This window comes from Cucurbita pepo, chromosome 10, assembly GCF_057944985.1.
Source record: "Cucurbita pepo subsp. pepo isolate OVF chromosome 10, ASM5794498v1, whole genome shotgun sequence".
Taxonomy (NCBI): Eukaryota; Viridiplantae; Streptophyta; class Magnoliopsida; order Cucurbitales; family Cucurbitaceae; genus Cucurbita; species Cucurbita pepo.
The window spans coordinates 20,182,656-20,189,442 of NC_141807.1; positions in this window are offsets into that span (position 1 = coordinate 20,182,656).

The window sequence follows — 6,787 nt, forward strand, 5'->3', positions numbered from 1 at the left end:
GCAAAATGGCCCGGAAGCGAAAGTGAATAAAATTCGTATTTTAACCATTTATATGTGTAAGACTCTTAAACTTGAGCGTTTCCTTACAGATTCGTCGAAAAATATCGAAAGAAACAAAGGTTTTTCACATAGTCATTCGGGTGCCTCCACGAGGGTCTTTTCGTAAGGGTTGAGTTTGTAAAGTCTTTTCGACACGAGTAAATGTTTTTTTTTCTTCCATATTTTAAGCTTAGGACAATCTTTAGTGGATATGGTATGATACTAAAACGAGAAAACAACTTTTCAGATCGAGTTAACGACCCTGTCCCAATGGGCAAAAAAGTTCCTATGTTAACACCTATGGATTTTGAGTGCAAAATGGCCCGGAAGCGAAAGTGAATAAAATTCGTATTTTAACCATTTATATGTGTAAGACTCTTAAACTTGAGCGTTTCCTTACAGATTCGTCGAAAAATATCGAAAGAAACAAAGGTTTTTCACATAGTCATTCGGGTGCCTCCACGAGGGTCTTTTCGTAAGGGTTGAGTTTGTAAAGTCTTTTCGACACGAGTAAATGTTTTTTTTTTCTTCCATATTTTAAGCTTAGGACAATCTTTAGTGGATATGGTATGATACTAAAACGAGAAAACAACTTTTCAGATCGAGTTAACGACCCTGTCCCAATGGGCAAAAAAGTTCCTATGTTAACACCTATGGATTTTGAGTGCAAAATGGCCCGGAAGCGAAAGTGAATAAAATTTGTATTTTAACCATTTATATGTGTAAGACTCTTAAACTTGAGCGTTTCCTTACACATTCGTCAAAAAACATCGAAAGAAACAAAGGTTTTTCACATAGTCATTCGGGTGCCTCCACGAGGGTCTTTTCGTAAGGGTTGAGGTTGTGAAGTCTTTTCGACACGAGTAAATGTTTTTTTTTTTCCATATTTTAAGCTTAGGACAATCTTTAGTGGATATGGTATGATACTAAAACGAGAAAACAACTTTTCAGATCGAGTTAACGACCCTGTCCCAATGGGCAAAAAAGTTCCTATGTTAACACCTATGGATTTTGAGTGCAAAATGGCCCGGAAGCGAAAGTGAATAAAATTTGTATTTTAACCATTTATATGTGTAAGACTCTTAAACTTGAGCGTTTCCTTACAGATTCGTCAAAAAACATCGAAAGAAACAAAGGTTTTTCACATAGTCATTCGGGTGCCTCCACGAGGGTCTTTTCGTAAGGGTTGAGGTTGTGAAGTCTTTTCGACACGAGTAAATGTTTTTTTTTTCCATATTTTAAGCTTAGGACAATCTTTAGTGGATATGGTATGATACTAAAACGAGAAAACAACTTTTCAGATCGAGTTAACGACCCTGTCCCAATGGGCAAAAAAGTTCCTATGTTAACACCTATGGATTTTGAGTGCAAAATGGCCCGGAAGCGAAAGTGAATAAAATTTGTATTTTAACCATTTATATGTGTAAGACTCTTAAACTTGAGCGTTTCCTTACAGATTCGTCAAAAAACATCGAAAGAAACAAAGGTTTTTCACATAGTCATTCGGGTGCCTCCACGAGGGTCTTTTCGTAAGGGTTGAGGTTGTGAAGTCTTTTCGACACGAGTAAATGTTTTTTTTTTTCCATATTTTAAGCTTAGGACAATCTTTAGTGGATATGGTATGATACTAAAACGAGAAAACAACTTTTCAGATCGAGTTAACGACCCTGTCCCAATGGGCAAAAAAGTTCCTATGTTAACACCTATGGATTTTGAGTGCAAAATGGCCCGGAAGCGAAAGTGAATAAAATTTGTATTTTAACAATTTATATGTGTAAGACTCTTAAACTTGAGCGTTTCCTTACAGATTCGTCAAAAAACATCGAAAGAAACAAAGGTTTTTCACATAGTCATTCGGGTGCCTCCACGAGGGTCTTTTCGTAAGGGTTGAGGTTGTGAAGTCTTTTCGACACGAGTAAATGTTTTTTTTTTCCATATTTTAAGCTTAGGACAATCTTTAGTGGATATGGTATGATACTAAAACGAGAAAACAACTTTTCAGATCGAGTTAACGACCCTGTCCCAATGGGCAAAAAAGTTCCTATGTTAACACCTATGGATTTTGAGTGCAAAATGGCCCGGAAGCGAAAGTGAATAAAATTCGTATTTTAACCATTTATATGTGTAAGACTCTTAAACTTGAGCGTTTCCTTACAGATTCGTCGAAAAATATCGAAAGAAACAAAGGTTTTTCACATAGTCATTCGGGTGCCTCCACGAGGGTCTTTTCGTAAGGGTTGAGTTTGTAAAGTCTTTTCGACACGAGTAAATGTTTTTTTTTCTTCCATATTTTAAGCTTAGGACAATCTTTAGTGGATATGGTATGATACTAAAACGAGAAAACAACTTTTCAGATCGAGTTAACGACCCTGTCCCAATGGGCAAAAAAGTTCCTATGTTAACACCTATGGATTTTGAGTGCAAAATGGCCCGGAAGCGAAAGTGAATAAAATTCGTATTTTAACCATTTATATGTGTAAGACTCTTAAACTTGAGCGTTTCCTTACAGATTCGTCGAAAAATATCGAAAGAAACAAAGGTTTTTCACATAGTCATTCGGGTGCCTCCACGAGGGTCTTTTCGTAAGGGTTGAGTTTGTAAAGTGTTTTCGACACGAGTAAATGTTTTTTTTTCTTCCATATTTTAAGCTTAGGACAATCTTTAGTGGATATGGTATGATACTAAAACGAGAAAACAACTTTTCAGATCGAGTTAACGACCCTGTCCCAATGGGCAAAAAAGTTCCTATGTTAACACCTATGGATTTTGAGTGCAAAATGGCCCGGAAGCGAAAGTGAATAAAATTTGTATTTTAACCATTTATATGTGTAAGACTCTTAAACTTGAGCGTTTCCTTACAGATTCGTCAAAAAACATCGAAAGAAACAAAGGTTTTTCACATAGTCATTCGGGTGCCTCCACAAGGGTCTTTTCGTAAGGGTTGAGGTTGTGAAGTCTTTTCGACACGAGTAAATGTTTTTTTTTTTCCATATTTTAAGCTTAGGACAATCTTTAGTGGATATGGTATGATACTAAAACGAGAAAACAACTTTTCAGATCGAGTTAACGACCCTGTCCCAATGGGCAAAAAAGTTCCTATGTTAACACCTATGGATTTTGAGTGCAAAATGGCCCGGAAGCGAAAGTGAATAAAATTTGTATTTTAACAATTTATATGTGTAAGACTCTTAAACTTGAGCGTTTCCTTACAGATTCGTCAAAAAACATCGAAAGAAACAAAGGTTTTTCACATAGTCATTCGGGTGCCTCCACGAGGGTCTTTTCGTAAGGGTTGAGTTTGTAAAGTCTTTTCGACACGAGTAAATGTTTTTTTTCTTCCATATTTTAAGCTTAGGACAATCTTTATGGATATGGTATGATACTAAAACGAGAAAACAATTTTTCAGATCGAGTTAACGACCCATTCCCAATGGGCAAAAAAGTTCCTATGTTAACACCTATGGATTTTGAGTGCAAAATGGCCCGGAAGCGAAAGTGAATAAAATTTGTATTTTAACCATTTATATGTGTAAGACTCTTAAACTTGAGCGTTTCCTTACAGATTCGTCAAAAAACATCGAAAGAAACAAAGGTTTTTCACATAGTCATTCGGGTGCCTCCACGAGGGTCTTTTCGTAAGGGTTGAGGTTTTGAAGTCTTTTCGACACGAGTAAATGTTTTTTTTTTCCATATTTTAAGCTTAGGACAATCTTTAGTGGATATGGTATGATACTAAAACGAGAAAACAACTTTTCAGATCGAGTTAACGACCCTGTCCCAATGGGCAAAAAAGTTCCTATGTTAACACCTATGGATTTTGAGTGCAAAATGGCCCGGAAGCGAAAGTGAATAAAATTTGTATTTTAACCATTTATATGTGTAAGACTCTTAAACTTGAGCGTTTCCTTACACATTCGTCAAAAAACATCGAAAGAAACAAAGGTTTTTCACATAGTCATTCGGGTGCCTCCACGAGGGTCTTTTCGTAAGGGTTGAGGTTGTGAAGTCTTTTCGACACGAGTAAATGTTTTTTTTTTTTCCATATTTTAAGCTTAGGACAATCTTTAGTGGATATGGTATGATACTAAAACGAGAAAACAACTTTTCAGATCGAGTTAACGACCCTGTCCCAATGGGCAAAAAAGTTCCTATGTTAACACCTATGGATTTTGAGTGCAAAATGGCCCGGAAGCGAAAGTGAATAAAATTTGTATTTTAACCATTTATATGTGTAAGACTCTTAAACTTGAGCGTTTCCTTACAGATTCGTCAAAAAACATCGAAAGAAACAAAGGTTTTTCACATAGTCATTCGGGTGCCTCCACGAGGGTCTTTTCGTAAGGGTTGAGGTTGTGAAGTCTTTTCGACACGAGTAAATGTTTTTTTTTTCCATATTTTAAGCTTAGGACAATCTTTAGTGGATATGGTATGATACTAAAACGAGAAAACAACTTTTCAGATCGAGTTAACGACCCTGTCCCAATGGGCAAAAAAGTTCCTATGTTAACACCTATGGATTTTGAGTGCAAAATGGCCCGGAAGCGAAAGTGAATAAAATTTGTATTTTAACCATTTATATGTGTAAGACTCTTAAACTTGAGCGTTTCCTTACAGATTCGTCAAAAAACATCGAAAGAAACAAAGGTTTTTCACATAGTCATTCGGGTGCCTCCACGAGGGTCTTTTCGTAAGGGTTGAGGTTGTGAAGTCTTTTCGACACGAGTAAATGTTTTTTTTTTCCATATTTTAAGCTTAGGACAATCTTTAGTGGATATGGTATGATACTAAAACGAGAAAACAACTTTTCAGATCGAGTTAACGACCCTGTCCCAATGGGCAAAAAAGTTCCTATGTTAACACCTATGGATTTTGAGTGCAAAATGGCCCGGAAGCGAAAGTGAATAAAATTCGTATTTTAACCATTTATATGTGTAAGACTCTTAAACTTGAGCGTTTCCTTACAGATTCGTCGAAAAATATCGAAAGAAACAAAGGTTTTTCACATAGTCATTCGGGTGCCTCCACGAGGGTCTTTTCGTAAGGGTTGAGTTTGTAAAGTCTTTTCGACACGAGTAAATGTTTTTTTTCTTCCATATTTTAAGCTTAGGACAATCTTTATGGATATTGTATGATACTAAAACGAGAAAACAATTTTTCAGATCGAGTTAACGACCCATTCCCAATGGGCAAAAAAGTTCCTATGTTAACACCTATGGATTTTGAGTGCAAAATGGCCCGGAAGCGAAAGTGAATAAAATTTGTATTTTAACCATTTATATGTGTAAGACTCTTAAACTTGAGCGTTTCCTTACAGATTCGTCAAAAAACATCGAAAGAAACAAAGGTTTTTCACATAGTCATTCGGGTGCCTCCACGAGGGTCTTTTCGTAAGGGTTGAGGTTGTGAAGTCTTTTCGACACGAGTAAATGTTTTTTTTTTCCATATTTTAAGCTTAGGACAATCTTTAGTGGATATGGTATGATACTAAAACGAGAAAACAACTTTTCAGATCGAGTTAACGACCCTGTCCCAATGGGCAAAAAAGTTCCTATGTTAACACCTATGGATTTTGAGTGCAAAATGGCCCGGAAGCGAAAGTGAATAAAATTTGTATTTTAACCATTTATATGTGTAAGACTCTTAAACTTGAGCGTTTCCTTACAGATTCGTCAAAAAACATCGAAAGAAACAAAGGTTTTTCACATAGTCATTCGGGTGCCTCCACGAGGGTCTTTTCGTAAGGGTTGAGGTTGTGAAGTCTTTTCGACACGAGTAAATGTTTTTTTTTTTCCATATTTTAAGCTTAGGACAATCTTTAGTGGATATGGTATGATACTAAAACGAGAAAACAACTTTTCAGATCGAGTTAACGACCCTGTCCCAATGGGCAAAAAAGTTCCTATGTTAACACCTATGGATTTTGAGTGCAAAATGGCCCGGAAGCGAAAGTGAATAAAATTCGTATTTTAACCATTTATATGTGTAAGACTCTTAAACTTGAGCGTTTCCTTACAGATTCGTCGAAAAATATCGAAAGAAACAAAGGTTTTTCACATAGTCATTCGGGTGCCTCCACGAGGGTCTTTTCGTAAGGGTTGAGTTTGTAAAGTCTTTTCGACACGAGTAAATGTTTTTTTTCTTCCATATTTTAAGCTTAGGACAATCTTTATGGATATTTTATGATACTAAAACGAGAAAACAATTTTTCAGATCGAGTTAACGACCCATTCCCAATGGGCAAAAAAGTTCCTATGTTAACACCTATGGATTTTGAGTGCAAAATGGCCCGGAAGCGAAAGTGAATAAAATTTGTATTTTAACCATTTATATGTGTAAGACTCTTAAACTTGAGCGTTTCCTTACAGATTCGTCAAAAAACATCGAAAGAAACAAAGGTTTTTCACATAGTCATTCGGGTGCCTCCACGAGGGTCTTTTCGTAAGGGTTGAGGTTGTGAAGTCTTTTCGACACGAGTAAATGTTTTTTTTTTTCCATATTTTAAGCTTAGGACAATCTTTAGTGGATATGGTATGATACTAAAACGAGAAAACAACTTTTCAGATCGAGTTAACGACCCTGTCCCAATGGGCAAAAAAGTTCCTATGTTAACACCTATGGATTTTGAGTGCAAAATGGCCCGGAAGCGAAAGTGAATAAAATTTGTATTTTAACCATTTATATGTGTAAGACTCTTAAACTTGAGCGTTTCCTTACAGATTCGTCAAAAAACATCGAAAGAAACAAAGGT